We start from the raw sequence: 16,483 nt of genomic DNA, 5'->3' as shown, positions 1-16,483 counted from the left end.
GGGTTCCTCTGACTCAGAGGAAATATTTCCTGATCAGCACCTTACAGACTCTGCCCCCACTGAACTGACTCAGCCCTGCACAGGAGTCAGACAGAAAAATCAGATTAATTGGTTATGAATCAGATGGGCAGCACAGGGAGCTGGAATCCTTTGCTATATAAAATTACTCATTACCCTGTATTCTGAAAGGTAAAATAGGTATTTCCCTTCTGTTTATGTACAAGTCAGTTTGCTTTAAGCAATATAAATATAACATGAAAGCCTTTAAATGCAAACCTTTCATATCCCTCTATTTTTTAATGTGACAGACACATTCTTACATTTAAAAAAAATAAATTACATGGTGGTTTGTGGCTTTGCCCACAGCTCCTGAGGGATCAGAGGGGGAGAAATCCTTCCCTGTGAGAGTGGTGAGGCCCTGGCACAGGTTGCCCAGAGAAGCTGTGGCTGCCCCATCCCTGGAAGTGTCCAAGGCCAGGTTGGAACTGGTCTAGGGGAAGGTGTCCCTTCCTATGGCAGGGGGTGGAACTGGATGATCTGTAAGGTGCCTTCCAACCCAAACCATTCCTGGATTCCAGGATGGTGCTTCCCACGGGATGCTGACTCTGACAGGCAGGATGTGAGTGCTGGCTCACAGGTAACTGCTCTCAGCAGCAGCCAGGGAAATTCAAGGTGAAGCCACTGCAAATTATCTTCTGTTCTGCTGCAACCACAACATTTGTGACAGTTGCTGGTGGTTTAAATTTTCCATGTTCAGTTTAAATACTTAATTTAAAAACAATTGGCAGGTGGCAGGATGACTTGGCAGTGTGGTTGGGAGGAGGTTTTGCTGATATTTGTTATTTTCCTTGGGCGTGACCCTTGTGGCACAACTCCGTGTACCCACAAAGACTTTACACCCTTTTTATTTTCCATTTTCCATGTCTGCTTGCAGAGGAGCTCAGCTGCTTCATCCTTCAGCTGCTCTTGGTCCCCAGAAGAGTTGATGAAGCTCCATGCAAGGCAGAGCATGTGCAGGATCAGCCCATGGATTGCATTTATGTATTCCAGGATCAGCCCATGGATTGCATTTATGTATTCCAGGATCAGGCCGTGCATTACCAACGTTGCTTTTACCTCTTCTATGGTGGATAAATTATAATAAAACCAAACTATTGAATACTAAGAATGAGATTGATTTCTTTCTCTGGTAGTTTGCAGCCAGAATTCTGGGAGCTGCTGGAAACAGGGGTTTGTTTATGCTTTTTGGGCTGGGTGAGGGAAACGGGATAAAGCACCATGAATTTTATTGTAGCTGGAGTTGAAAAATTGGAAGCTCAACTGACCTGTAAAATTATTGCAACGACTGTTTGGAAAACTGAGAGGGATGTGACCATGACTTTTGTGGATCCCCGCCCGGAACTGCTCTGAAGTGGGTTTGTACAACTCCATCTTTTGATTTTGTTCTTCTCTTGCTCTGACCTTTTTTTTTCAGCACTTTTGAAAGACAAAGCAAACAGGCTGGAAGTGTTGTTTGGATTTCTTCCCAGAAAATGACTCGAATGTCTCAGCTGAGAACTCCATCACGAGATCTTATTGATCTCTGAGCTCTGATGCTGCAGCATTGGTTGGTGTGGGAGGGACAGCTGGAATATTGTGCTGCCACCTTGGAGCAGGGTCCTTTCACACCTGCAGTCAGCAGGAACAGGCACTGCTCGTTTCCTTATTGACAGAAAAAAGGTGGAAGATCCCAAAGACACCACACTGGGATCAAGGCAAACACAAAAAGCAGAATCCTGTTTGAAAATGGTGCTGCAAGAGCATCCCTCAGTTCACAGCCTGGCAGAGCCTGCCGGGGCTGCTCTGGGTTCCTTGGACAAGGGCCTGGAGGGACAGGACAAGGGGGAATGGCTTCCCACTGCCAGAGGGCAGGGCTAGATGGGATATTGGGAAGAAATTCTTGGCTGTGAGGGTGGGGAGGCCCTGGCACAGGTTGCCCAGAGAAGCTGTGGCTGCCCCATCCCTGCAGGTGTCCAAGGTCAGGTTGGAGCTGAGCTCCACTAAAGCCTCTAAGATGTCCCAAGTATCATTTTTTTTTTATTCCAAAAGATGATTGCACAACTATAAAATAATGTGTTTAGGTGTTAAAATGCTGCTTTCCTTTATGACTAAGTACAAGTTGAGTAGTCAAGTACGGTTTATTGAACAGTGGGGGAAAAAATCCTCCTGGCATTGTAAGATTCAGAAATTATGGCCTTTTCAATATTCTTACTTTAATAAAATGTGGCTTTGAAGCTGCTCCAAGATTTGTAGTATTTAAAACAAAGCCTTGAGGTGGACATGGAGAGAAGAGCAGGCAGGGCAGGCTTTCCTTTATTGCAATTTCTGTAACAATTATAAAGATATGTAGTTTTGAATACTTCAATCTATTCCTCCGTACTCATAATTTTAGATTCCAAATGTAAAAACCTTAGACAAATAGCCCTTTGAAGTCACTAAATTAGCTACTGCTGGGATGTTACACAGCCTTGTGCTTTTGCCCAATTATCCACACTTTAAAGAGTTTTTCTTGTATTTTTAGACCAAGATATATTTGCAATTACAGAAATCACATCTGTGTCTGTTATTTGCTGTCCTGCCCCTGATTTTCTGACTTTTTCAGCACATTTCCAATTTGTGTTCCAGTATATCAATAAAAGACAGACTTACCATGTTTCTGCCATGTTGGAATACCCAAGTTAAAATTTTGCTGTTCAAATATTGCCTCTTTCCTATCATTTATTTCCTGAGTTCAAAGCAGAGGAGGCACCTCTTTGTAACAGAGAGTAGCAAAGTAACTGTAATTGCTCAGGGCCAATTTTCCAGCACTTCTGCTGGAATAATGTTACTTCCACGCTGCAAAAGAAGGGATGCAGGTGCTGGGTCCAGCCAGAAGCTGTTGGAGGCCCTGGAGCATCTCCGGCAAATTGGAAATGAGGGTGAAACGGCTGCCAAGGAGCTGACATTTCTGAGAATGTGTTTGATTGGTGATGGAAAGAGATGAACAGACAGATGACCAGCAGACTGTGAGGTGGATAGAAGCTGCTGTTGGAGCTGTATTGGGCTAAATTTGGGAATTATCTTATTTTTGCTACAGAATTTTAGTCTTTCAGTTTCTTAAATTTATTTTCTCAGTAAGCTTCTACCTTCTGTCAAGGTAGTTAAATTGCTGTTCAATTGCTACTAAATTGCTTCAAATCCCACAGCAGCTTTGATTTTCATCCTCTCCCCTTTTTCACCACTGTAAATTCTCTCCAGACCACTGAAAATTGGGTTCAAGACACTTCATTCCTCCAACTCCCAGCTCCTAGACTTTTAACCTGCTTTTCTGCATAAAACACTATATGAGAACATCCTACCATATTGTTTTTCTCCAGCCAACAACTGAATATAAAACCAGCCTCAGGCTGTTGGCTCCAGCTCATGAGTGTATCCTGAAAAACCTAAGTGGTATAAACCCAGGCCTAGAGACTCCTGGATCTGATGGAAGGAAGCTGAACTAGAAACACTGGTGTGGACTAACACGGCTAAATTATCAATATCATTATCAATTTAAGACTTGAGTGTGAGGTGGTGGGGAGGAAAGATTGGATGAAGTTCCTTTTACAACTTTATTTCACAGTTGTACAATTTTTTTTAGATATTCCCCTTCTCTATAGCGAATCTCTTCCCCTCAAATAATCTATTAACAATTATAATGTTCATGTTCTTTGGTGCTTTATTGTACAACTCGGTTTCACATTTCTTTCTCATGACTAATTAATTTTGGAACCACATTATAATAGCACTTCTAATTTCTCTGCTAATAGAAAGCGCGGTAATTTTTTCTAATATGTATAATAATTCCATTTACTTTATTGCTGGGATATAAGCAGTGATTTAAATTAATATGCAATTCCTTGCAAATGGTTACTAGGGAGAAAATTGCTGACTTGCAGTCATTTGAGCTACAAAAATGTTCATTAAAACCCAACACCTCCCTGGTGCTGTGCCCACTTGCAGTGCCATGGCTGCTGATAGGATTTTAGCCTCCTCCTAAATTGCTGTTTCCTAGTCAACATGATGCCAAAGGGACATAATTAGGCTCTGATTAAGTTTCCTGCAGAAGACACAAATATTCACAGATGTTCTGATATTTCTGTCCCAATGGGTCTTTCTGTACAACCCTTAATTCTCTGACTTCCTTTGGAACACTTAAAATAAATGTGGTTTGCACAGACATGGGGGTTCTGGAAGTAATGCACAAGAGTCATGAAGGTTGGAAAAGGCTTTTCAGATCACTTAGATGCCTCCTGGAGGAGGAATTTCTTCTTCTGGGAGACTCTTCTTATTCTGGGATATCCTTTGGAAAACTTAAATATGGTGTGCATGGGTGTGGGGGTTCTGGAAGTAATGCATAGGATCATTAAGGTTGGAAGAGGCTTTTCAGATCACTTGGATTCCTCCTGGAGGAGGGATTTCTTCTGCTGGGAGACTCTTCTTGCTCTGGGAGAGGCGTGTTGTAGGGACGGGAGACAAGAGGCAGCAAGATGTGCCTTCAGCCGCCCTGATTCTCGCCTATCCCTCAGTAATCCCCTCCTCCCTGTCCTACTTTTCCACCTGACGTTTCTATTCTGGGTCTCCGTGTCCCGGTTCACAGTCCCGGTGCAGCTTCGGCTCCCGGAGGTCCCGTCGGAGGGGACGGTGGGTACCCAAATCCTCAGGTGTGTCCCTTCCCCTCCCAGGACAGCGCCACTTTAACGGGGGGGGTGAGCAACGAGGGGAAGGATCCTGGGGGCTGTTTGGTCCCCACGGCGAACTCCTGGACCCCAAAACGGCACGGGGATGCCGGACAGGGGGCGGTCCAGCATCGCTCCCGCTGCCCGCGGGGAGCCGGACGCTCTGGAGCCCCGGGAGCGCGGGATGGAGCGAGGCGACTCCCGCATTCCCAGAGAGCGGGCGTGGCGCGGGCGGTGCGCGGGGATGTCGCGGCGGTGCCGGTGACAAGGAGCGGATCCCCAGGGACGCCGCGTTCCCCCTTCCCGGTGCCGCTCCCGCTGCAATGCGGGCGGTGTCCGCCAGACGGCGCCGCGCGCGCCGCGCCGGCAGCAGGATCGGGGATCGGGAGCGGGATCGGGATCCGGAGCGGGAGGAGGCGGCGGCGGCGAAAGGAAATTTCCTGCCGGGAGCCGCCGCCCCGACCCAGAGCGCCTGCCCGGGCGGCCCGGCCGCGGCCCCAGCGGCCACAGCGGCCCCGCGGAGCCGCCGCCGCCGCGCAGGTGAGAGAGGGAGGGATGGGATGGGATAGGGTGGAATGGGATGGGATGGGAGGACGGGGGAACACCCGGGATGCCGCGCCCGCAGGTGCCGGGAGAGCCGCGATCCCGCCGGGCGGGGGGAGCGGGGGTGAGCCCCGGGCTGCCCCCGGCGCTGCCGCTCCCGGCACGGAGCTGCCCGCGGCCCGCCCTGGCGCCAGCGCTGCCCCCGCCGGGGCGACACCGCGCCGACATCCCCGCGGCGACATCCCCGTAGTGACAGCCCGGCGGTGACACCCCCGGCCGGTGCCTCCTCACCGGGTCAGTCGCGCCGGGAGTGTTCGGGCGATGCGGGACGCGCCCGCAGCATCCCCGGGCCGAGGGCGCATCCCTCGGCATCCCCCGGCATCCCTTCTTGTTCTGGGAGACAGGGGTGCGTGTTTCGGGCTCTTCCCGGCTCCCGGGATGGCGCTGCCGCGTGAACTTCGCCTTTAAAGCCGTTTATCTTCTCTCCATCCCTTGCTGAGGTGAGCGGGGCTAGGGTCACACGCGGTGCTCGGGTGAGCTGAGGGGTGATGTGGCTGTGTACAAACTCTTCTAGTCTCTCTTGGCCAAGATTAGTGTTGTTTACACCTCCTGTGTTTCCATTTGTGCCATTTATTAGTTTGCTTTCACCAGACTTTAGCTGTCTCCCATCACTGGATTTTATTTTCCACTCTAATCGTGGTTTGTGGAAAGGGTTAATGGATATTTGCAGTGTTTTTTATTTGGGAAAGCCTGTCGCCTATTTTTTTTCTAATTTTTCAGTGAGGTTCCTCTCCATGTGGCTTATTTCCATGGAGTGAAGTGCTTTGCTGTGTATTCAGCTGTGGAGCTGTCTGTGTCTGATTTGGATGGGGTAGAGACTGCTGAGTTGAAAGAAATGACATCTCTTATCGAGCTTGTTTTCCTAAATAATAAGCCTTGGAAACTAGAAATAAAGAGGTTGAGAATTGGAAAAAAAAATATTTGTTATGTTCGTGACAATCTTTATTTCTGTGTTTTAGGCTTGTAAATTAAAAAAAAAAAAGTGAATTCTAATGAAAATTAATGACATTCAGCTGGAAACTGAGTGTGATTTACAAGAGATTTATATGTAGATATAAAGTGCCAGGAGGCACTTTAAGTTCCCATTTAGTTTTGCTGGGGGATAAATGAAACCATTTAAGCCTTGGTGTGGGAAGATGAAGGGTGGTTTGGGGGCACCAACTTGGTCTTGTTCTTGCCCAGGTGGAAGTTGGGCTTTGATGGGAGGAGTCCCTAATGGGGTAACAATCTCTAATTATTGTTGATGACAGGGTGGGATGGGCTTGTGGGACAACCTGCCTCTGCTTTGTGCTTGGGGTGGGGGCACTTGGGAGAGAAAAGGGGGTGGGGGCACTTGGGAGAGAAAAGGGGGTGGGATGGAGGTGGGACAAGTGGAGACCATGACGGGGAGGTCTCTGAGATGAGTGGGGCTGTGCTGGTGGGGATGCAAACATCATATATGGGAGCTCTGCATCAGGGGAGTGAAGAGAGTTAAGGTAAAAATGTTTGTTTTTCTTAACTGACGGAATCATTCAGTTCTTTTAGAGTGTGGGAGAAGAAGGGAAACAAAATAATGAAGGAAACAAAATGGTGTGGGCGTAGTGTTTGATTCCTTTAATTGGCTCTGTCTGTGCTTGCAAATAAAGGACTTGTACAGGAGCTGTGTCACACCAGCCAGCCTTGCTCTGCTGTGACTGGCACGCTCTGTATTCCTGAAATGCACTGAATATGTTCTTCCAAGTCAAAGATAAAATCTGAATTCTTAGTTTAAAAGCTTCCTGTGCCCCTGACACCTTTAATAAACCCAGACATCTTTATGTGCTTCAGAGCATTGCGCTGATGCTGTTTGGGCTACAGCAGTTCATCCTCAGCCTGTGAAGTGCAGGTGCAAAGTGGATAATTTTAGCACATTTAGGTCCTAGTTAACTTTTGTATCTTGCTTTCTCTTCTCGTTTCCACCTCACATATTTATGTTTATCTATCTGTTATCAAGCTCAGTTGAGGTTTTTCACCTCTGAGTTAAGAGCTGACCTTTGACAGCAGAGCTGTCTTGAATCCCTGGATTTCCTTGCTCTTATTTTTCTTCCCTCACCCTCTGTTGCATTCCCAGCTCCTGGTTTATACAACTTGGGTGATGGCAGAAATTCAGCATGTGGGTTGAAATTATGGGAACCTGGAAAATGATTTTCTGGGACCTCTGCTGGTTCAAGGTCCGTGTAAGACCTTCCTCTCCCACACAGGTTCCTGTGGAGCTGGATCAGAGGATGGAGCTGTGGTGCTTGTGTGCACAGAGTGGGCTCTTCCACCTTCCCAGCTGGAAGGTGACAGCAGTGACTTATGGGGACATTGAAGTTTGTTGGATTTCTGGAGCTGTTGGTTTAGGGGCCAAAGCTGCAGAGCTCTGTTATTAACTGAACTAGTTTTAGAGTGTTACAGTGCTTTGACCAGTTTACCTGGTGACCTTTTTCTCTGTCATTTAAGAGGTTCTGTGAAGGAAAATGGGTGGACTTGGGCTGACAAACTGCTGAGTGAAATAGAGCTGGAGGAAAGCAGTGGTGTAATTCTGCCTTGTCACAGATGTCCTTGGTGTTTTCTGAGAAGTCAGGTATATGTGTTATCATGGAAACATGAAATGGTTTGGGTTGGAAGGGACCTTAAGGCCCATCCAGTTCCACCCCCTGCCATGGGCAGGGACACCTTCCCCTATCCCAGGTTGCTCCAAGCCCCATCCAGCCTGGCCTTGGACACTTCCAGCCACAGCTTCTCTGGGCAACCTGTGCCAGGGCCTCCCCACCCTCACAGGGAAAAATTTCTTCCTAATATCTAATCTAAATTTACCCCCCTTCAGCTTAAAGCCATTCCCCCTTGTCCTGTCACTCCAGGCCCTTGTCAAAAGCCCCTCTCTAGCTCTCCTGGTATCAGTAAAGTGTTTATATACTTCTTCATGCTTGATGATGTCATGTAAATTTGTTCAAGGTTTTGGAGCAGGTCAGTTGTACAGCAGTGAAGAATAAAAAACAGCCAAGGCAAGTGCTGAATGCTGTGTAGGATGAAAACCAGGAAGATCACAAGGAACACTGAATGTTTGTCATGCTGATGGGGAGCACAGTCCATCCCTCCTTGCTGGAGGGAGTGGGAGGTTCTGCAGGAGAAATGGCTCAATTATATAGAGAACCTGAGGATTATGTGGGTCACTCCTTGGAATGATGCTGTCACTGTGTAAATGTGATACAGTATTTCAGTCTTTATCTCCAAAATACTCTTCAGCATAGACTTATGGCAGGGCTTAACACCATATAGAGCTCCTGTGTCTGAAGGTGGGATCAGAGCACTTGCAGGCCATCAGCAATGAATGATGCTGTTTTCGTGTAAAACACTTGCCTTCACGTAGCAAGTTAGTGAATTACTCTGTATCTGGACATACTCTGAAAATGTCCGAGGGGAAGAGATTGAAAACAGATGTTTTTGCTAGAAGGGGGTGTTTTCATCAGTGTCAGGCAGGAATGGACCAGCAGAGTGGTGGTGGCTGATTGTATCATGTGTAAAAAGTGTGATAAGAACAGCTCAGTGTGATAGCTTTGGTGAATCATCTGTGCAGACTCCAGCTCAGTTCCTTGCCCTGCATCCAGCACCCACTGGGATGCTGGAGCTTTCCAGCTGCATCCTTGTGCATCCTTCCTGCATCCTTGTGGTCTGGGAAGAGGCAGCAGAGCAGCCAAACCAAGGGCTGCCCTTGGGGGTGCCTGCAGTGAGCAAGACTCTTTCTTCATAGGCATTTCATTATTGATCCCTTGATACAATATTAATGAAAGCAGAATCCCTCTGTAACCCAAAATATAACCTGGTGCCCCGGCACTGAAAGTGTTGTAAATTGGATTGATACATTATTAAAGAGTCCTAAATTATGTGCTCTTGGTGGAGCGTCTTTTAGGGGTTCCCTGGAGGTGGTGCTCGTTTTGTGGGCTGGGAGCTGTCCTGGGCAATGACTGGGATATTGCTGTAACTGATTTGTGATGTGGTGCAGCAGAATTCAGGCTGAATGAGAAGTGGCTGTAGCCACCAGGCTGCTCAGTGCAGCCTTTCTGCAGCCTTTTAACTGTAATCTTACCTTTTTTTCTTATTGCCTGTGCCCTTCTGCACAAGGTTTCATCCTAGTGTTGTTTTTATCCTGACTAATATGTATTGTATAATCCCAAATGGGGTTCCAAATCCTATAAGGGTTAATATTTAAGGTAAAAAACCAAAAAAGTGGCTGTATTTATTCCAAACTCCTTGCTGAAATGTAGATATCTTTTCTGGTTTCTTGTGCAAATATACTTAAAACCTGTGTAAGCCAGAGCTGAAATGAGATACTGATAAGACAGAGATTAGGAGGAGCTCAGCAGCAGCATTTTGTTGAAGTATTTGTACAGGATTTATTTTTGAGTTATTCACATTATGGAATGTATTTTTAAGGCATGTGTGCAGTGTTGTGCCTTTTAATACTGCAGGTATAATAATTCCATCAGTGACATCCCTTTGACTGCCCAAATCCTGTGTGTTGTCAGCAGAGGATGCCTCACCCACCACATCTCCTGCCAAGCAGCAGTGCTCTAAAAATGCCCTTTTCCCTTTGGCTCCTGGCAGTGATTCAGTGCTGAAGTGGCAAAGTAAAAAGCTGGTCACAGAGATCTGTCTGTGTTCAAAGGTGTTTCCCGGCTAAGGAAAGAAAGAAAACTGGAAAGCCATTTGCTGGGGTAGTTTGTTGCTTGCAGTGACAGCTGATTGTCACTGGGAAATGTAGCACAACTCAGCTGTGGATTTTTCTATCACTTTTTTCCTCTCTGTAAAAAGGAAAAAAGGGCTCAGTCCTGAAAACTTGACTTATCCAAGATTTACTTTCTAATATAAAGTAATAATTTCTGGTAGGAATGAGAGGTCTGAGTAGGTAAAAGCAAAAAACAGAACTAAATCAGGTGGAGGTGACATGAGATATAAACTAAAAAAATATACGAGGGCTGGAAGTGACAGTTTTTGGGTTATTGCTGTTGAGAAGAGGCAGCTCTTTCATCAGGAGAGTGAGAGTGCCCCAGCAGCTGGAAGGAGCTGTACCAATAACAGCTGTTCTCTGCAGATAACACACACAAGCAAGGATGCACCAACAGGAATCACCAGGAAGAATGAAGGCTTGGAAAGGCTTTGGATCAATAGGACTATGAATTTTAAAGAGAGAGCAAATAGCAGATTTACAAGGGAAGAAAGTGAAAAGTGTGTTACTTGTCACTTTAAAAAGATTGGGACAAAATAATTAGGGAAGCTGGAGGAGAAACCTCCTCCTTCTAGGTTTTGTTGCTCTGGAGTACTAGAAAATAATTCAGAATGAATTATCCAACTCTTCATTCATGACAAGATCTTACCCTTTTGAGACCAATGTATTTCAGGTTCCCTCAGGGTTGGATGTTCCTTTAATTGTTGTGGGTTTTGAGTTTTCTTCCTCTTCCCTGAAATCAATCTCTTTCATATGAAATCACTTCTAAAGGAAGCTTGGCTGTAATGGAGCACTGCTGTGGTTCATCACGGTGCCCCTTATAAGGGACTGATTGAAGAGCAGCAGAGTAATTTTAATTATCATCCAGCATAACTAGACTGGCATGAACTGTGGGAACAGGATGCTTTTAAACATCCCTTTCCCATTGACGTGGTGTAATGTGGATTGTATAGTTTGGTTCGTTGTATAGAGTTGTTTCTTCCTGGCTTGTGATCCTGAAACCCAAAGGATGCCGTGTCCCAAGATCTACTGGTGTCCTGTCTGTGTATTCCCAAGGGTGGGACTGTGCTCCCTGAGCTCCAGGTCTTCTTTTACCTTGGCATTCACTCCTGTATTTGTTACCTCCCTTGGTTCTTTTAATAGAATTTTTTATCCCAGACAAAAGACAAGTCCGTGTTGAGAGGAACCCATGTAATCACAGCTTGAGCCAAGGATGAGAACTGATGCTTAAAGACCCTCCTATTTTCAGTGTATTTGATAAAGGTTCTGTAAATATTTCCTTACCAAGATCTGTAATTCTTCAGCTTCAGAGCAGTTTTCACTACTAACCCTTCTTTCACCTTGCCTATTTCCTTCAGTAAATTCCATTTTATCGTCTTTTGCCCTTTGATCTTGTCATCTTTGCTGTTTGTCCTTGGATGATTATTTTCCTTTGCATTCCTAGCCTTAGTTTCTGCTGGAATATGCTGGGCATTGCTTGAGCTACAATGCTGTGCTTTTCATGAGTATTATCATGAGCTATTGATTTAAACAAGCCATAAATAATGTTTGTCCCGTGTTCTGTGGGCTTAGATGTCTCAGGCACCGAGTCTTTTTAACTTAGCTTTGAGTTTCATGAATGTATTCAATCATGGTGCACAATGTCTAATTTTTAATTACTAACTGTTTAATTACTTGACAATATTAATTTATCTGCAGTTTATCTTTCTACTAATCTGATACAATTGGGCAAAGTTTGCAAATTGCTACTGAGTGCAGGATTGTGGTGAAAGAGCTTTCATATTGCAGGAGAAAAGCCTTTGTGTAAGCAAGTTAAAATGATAGATGCTTTTCCTGTTAAATATAGGGATGAGTTTAAATGGGTTCACGTTATCATTTTGTTTGCAGATGTCAAAAGCTCATTAATTTTAAGTCAAACTACCCGGCTTGCTGCTTCAAATGGCTTTTAAATTACACATGTGCTGATCAATCTTGAAAAGCCCAAATTAAAAACTTGGCTCAGGGCACGTTTCAAGGCCACAGATACAACACTTAATTCTAATCTGTTTTTCACAGGTAAACCTCCCACCTCCAGCTCTGCTTCCCGGCAGAACTGGGGGGAGAGGAAGTCGTAGAGACTTAAATGTTTCTGGGAAGGCAAAGAGGAAAGGAAAAGCTGGAAATGGGGGACTATATTTAAATAATGACCTATTTGCAATACTTAAAACTATTAGAAACAGACTTAGGGAGGTGTGATGTTGAGATAATTGGTAATGTTATAATGCAGCATTTTCCAAGGAGAAACCTTGAATCCTGGGGTTAGTTTTGGACCCCTCATGACAAGAAGGACACTGAGGGGCTGGAGCGTGTCCAGGGAAGGGAACGGAGCTGAGGAAGGGTCTGGAGCACCAGAATTGGCTGAGGGAGCTGGGGGGGCTCAGCCTGGAGAAAAGGAGGCTCAGGGGGGACCTTCTGGCTCTGCAACTCCATGACAGGACAGGGGGAGCCGGGGGGGGTCGGGGTCTGCTCCCAGGGAACAAGGAACAGGACAAGAGGAAACAGCCTCAAGTTTTGCCAGGGAGGTTTAGGTTGGATATTAGGGAAAGTTTCTTGTCCAAAAGGGTTGTCAATCATTGGAACAGGCTGCCTGGGGAAGCAGCAGTATCACCATTCCTGGAAGTGTTCAAAAAACCTGTGGAGTGGCCCCTGGGGACATGGGTTAGTGATGGGCTTGGCAGTGCTGGGGAGTGGTTGAACTTGATCTTAGAGGGCTCTTCCAGCCTAAATGTTTCTGTGATTTCCACTGTAAGTCCCTCTAAGTTTCACCTGAGGACAGCATGGCTTGACCTGGGATACACAATGATCTTGGCAGTCAGATTCTTCACGTTTTCTTTTTTTAAAATCTTTGACTAGTGAACTGCAGAAGTTATTTAGAAGTTGTGTGTGTGTAACTTGAGTTGTAATGTGTACTGAAATAGCTTGAGAATTGCTGTACTACATCAAAATATTATCCCTTGAAATATGGCCTAATTTATCAGGATCTTCCATGGAAGAAACCTGAATAATTTCCTTGAAAAATCGCTGAACCCTCAAAACTTTCTCTGTGAACAGTTCTGAAAGCCCCTGTTCTCACTGATGGATACTCTGCAGGATGTTGGTGCTGAACATGTTCTTTAAGGACAGTTTTGCTCTGTTTACTGTTACTGAAATCAGATTTAAAGATGGACAGACCCTCCCTGAGCTCTTTTCCCCAGGGCACCTCATCCCAAAAGCGGGACTCTGCCATCACTGGGAGTTGTAATCGGAACCAGCTCCGGAGCGTGGGAAAGGAAGGAACTGTCCCGATGGATGCTGTTTGCAGGACTGTGCCCAGCTGTCTGGGGGCCAGGGGAAGGGGGGACGCAATGTTTGGTCAATTTTTTCAGCTAGAAATGCATTCACAGCTGTCTGTTGGTTTTCTGAGGTGCGGGATATGCTTTTTAAAAAATTTTTACTTTTTCCCGAATTTACATATATTTGTAACTCTTAAATTCAGTGACTTCCACTGACTTGTGTGGTCTCCTAGAGCTGAGTATAAACCATGGTGTTGTCTTGTACTGTGGCACAGCCCCATGTCCATCCAGCAGTGCTTTGGGCAACTTTTACCATCTTAACTGACCATATTATTATGCAAAGACGTGTTGCAAAGTTGATGGATTTCTGTTGATTCCTTTAACATATTTATTTCTCCACGTGTTGGTGTGTGCCTGTCCTGCCCTTACTCTGTCCTACTTCTCTCACCCCTTGTTGCACCCAAGTAATTAATCTTCTTATCACTGATTGATCCACCAGGTTAGATTTTTATTAAGCTGCTTGTCAAATAACAGCTGTCAGTGACTGAGATGTGTGATAGTTACTTCCCCAAGTTACCTTTGCTCTCCTGGAAGTGAATGTCTGAGTTCTCATCCTCATCCCTGTAAGAACCATCACGTGGCTGGTAACAGGAACACCCTCTTTGTAGCAAACACAAAGTAAGGGCCTGATGTGGTTCAAGAGGTTTTGAAGGGCTCTATTACAGAAAATGCCATCTCCTCATGTACTGCTCTCTGTGGGTGTGTTTTGTGATGGCCAGGAAATAGAGGCTGATGTTTGAAGGTCAGGACAGCAGACCTGCTGATGTGTTGACAGATATCTGGTAGTAGACTTTGTGGAAGGACTGGTTTGAAGACATGCCTTTTAAAAAGCAGATTCATGGAAAATGTCTGTATTGGTTTTTAAAAGTCTTTTAGAAGGACCACAGAAAGCTAAAAGACTTGTCTTGCAAAGAATACGTCCTTTTGATAGTACTTCCATGCTTGGGGTCATATGCTTTATTAAAGATGGACAAGTTGAAGTGTAGGCATTGGATTTGATGATCTTAGAGGTCTTTTTTAGCCTAAATTATTCTGTGATTCTAAGGTCAGTGGGGAAGAGGTGCTGGGTTGCACATGGAGCATCAGAGTTAAAATTGACGCTGGGATATTCTGTCTTGCTCCCGGTATTGGATTATCCTCTTAACAAGGAGAATAAAAAGCTCTGTAGCCCCTCACAGTAGTGATGTTACACAGTGTGTGGGTGTGACCTTGCATTATTTTCCTGTGTTTGGGCCCAGGCCCAGCTGGGGTGGGAGGAGGCCGTGCCCTTTCTGGCAGAGCAGGCTCAGCCCTGGGGCTGCCTCTGCGTGGTCACTTGGTGTATGCACACACACAGAATGCTGGATTTATGTAGATAAGAAACGTGCATTCACACTGAGTGCATTTAACACAACTGCTTTTGCCATGATCAGAATGGAAACTTGATGGTTGAGTAAATTTTCAAAAGGTTGTATCCACGTGGGAGACACAGTGCTGTTCACATCAACCTCAATGTCCTGTTCAATGCTGTGTTTTTTCCAAGATTAATGTAGTGTATTCTTATGTTTTTCAAAAGCAAATTATTTGTGACTGTCACATGATAAAAGCTTCTAGGAACCTAGATACATTGCTATTTGAATGTTACATGTATTTCCCAGTTTGTAAACTTGGGTCTGTGAGATCTCCAGCACTGTACACTGAAACTAGGAGGTTGGTTTATTTAAGCTCTGTCCTTATTGTAGGGATAATTTGGACAACCTGTGGCTTTGTGCCCTAAACTGAGAGTCCTTCTTGTCACTTGTCCTGCCTTGTCACTCTCTCTGAGGGAAGGGAGATAGGGCAATAAACTACTTGAGTTCCAGTGTTAGGTAATGTATATATTTTATACATCTATTTGTGTCTATACATATATAGAGATTGATTCTTCCCACCAAAAGAAACTCATCAAAGCCAACAGAACAGGACAAAAGAGATGAAATATTTTTACTGTGCTATTTCTAGTATGCAAATAACAGCAGTCACCTTATAGACAAAGTACATGGATGGTTTGAATGGGAATCAAGCTAAAGCAAGGTGGGATTTTAAGATTTGATTAGAAGTGAAAATTCAACCTGTTCTTTAATTCCCAGGGGTGGAAGGGACTTGTGCTAGGGAACAGAGCTGTTGGGGAAAGGCAGGATGAAGAGAACCCTGAATTCAAGTGAGGGCTGTGGTGATGCCCAGGTTGAGTGGCAGAAGGGCAAGGTGAAAAAAATCCCACCTAAGGGCAGGGTTTGAAAAGTGGGAGTGGGTTTGCAGGGTCCTGTCTCTGCTCATCACCTTCCCAGGGTAACCTGGTACAGAGCAGAAGTTGCAGCTGCTGAGGGTGATGGGCTTTGCATAATTTCTGCTTTGCATAATGAGAACCTGTATCCAGAGAACACCTTGCACGTGTATCCTTCTATGCATAAAAGACTTTGTCAGAAAAGTGATTTTTAGAGCAGGATCTGCCCTCATTTTTTAATGACTTAGATCTGGTTGTGCTGTACCTTTCACTCGGGTATCCTGATTTCCCGACTGCCTTTTGTTTCGAGACACGCCACGGCTTTGATGGCAGTTATTGAAAGTTGCTTCAACATGCAGGAATGAAACAAAAAAGCTGAATTTTTACAGAAAATATTGTATTTCTGTGGAGTGTTTTCCCCTGGAGGTGACACAAGGCCATCTGTTGATGTCTGGTAGGCCCAGCCTTGAGGAACCACAAGCCCCCATTGTGTTGGCCAACGCGCTGGGTTCTGGAGCTGAACACTGGGGCTATTCATGGGGGCTGGTTCAAGGGCTCACAGCAACCTTTATCCCTGCACAGAAATCAGAATTTTCCTCAGGGACAGAAGCAACAAAGCTCAAGGGGAAAAATGAGTGTGCTCAGCACTGATTTGTTTCATCCCATCAACGGCAAGGCAGGACCGTAGGGAAGTCCCTCTTCCCTCAGCCAAAGGCAGGTGATAGAAACTTCTGAGCATCTGGGGCTTATGGTTGTGTTTTATATGTGTGAGCTTTATTTTTCTCGTAAACTCATTAGATCAGAA

At 45.4% G+C, this 16,483-nt stretch overlaps 1 protein-coding gene across 6 annotated transcripts in view; it reads left to right on the top strand.

Moving 5' to 3' along the window:
- Window positions 1-5,023: 5,023 nt before the first annotated feature.
- The window catches only part of PTPRE (protein tyrosine phosphatase receptor type E), a 104,022-nt gene continuing 92,562 nt past the window's right edge, over window positions 5,024-16,483 (top strand). Inside the window, exon 1 of one of the 6 annotated variants that reach the window (XM_064663528.1) lies at window positions 5,024-5,276. The gene's annotated coding sequence lies outside the window, so the exon portion shown is untranslated. Of the gene's footprint in view, window positions 5,277-5,602; window positions 5,780-16,272; window positions 16,397-16,483 lie in introns of those variants that run through there. The other 5 variants (XM_064663529.1, XM_064663531.1, XM_064663530.1 and 2 more) reach the window with 5 other exon arrangements.

This window comes from Pseudopipra pipra, chromosome 8, assembly GCF_036250125.1.
Source record: "Pseudopipra pipra isolate bDixPip1 chromosome 8, bDixPip1.hap1, whole genome shotgun sequence".
NCBI classification, from domain to species: Eukaryota; Metazoa; Chordata; class Aves; order Passeriformes; family Pipridae; genus Pseudopipra; species Pseudopipra pipra.
Note: the sequence above shows the minus strand (reverse complement) of the source record. Positions and strands in the feature narration are given on the sequence as shown.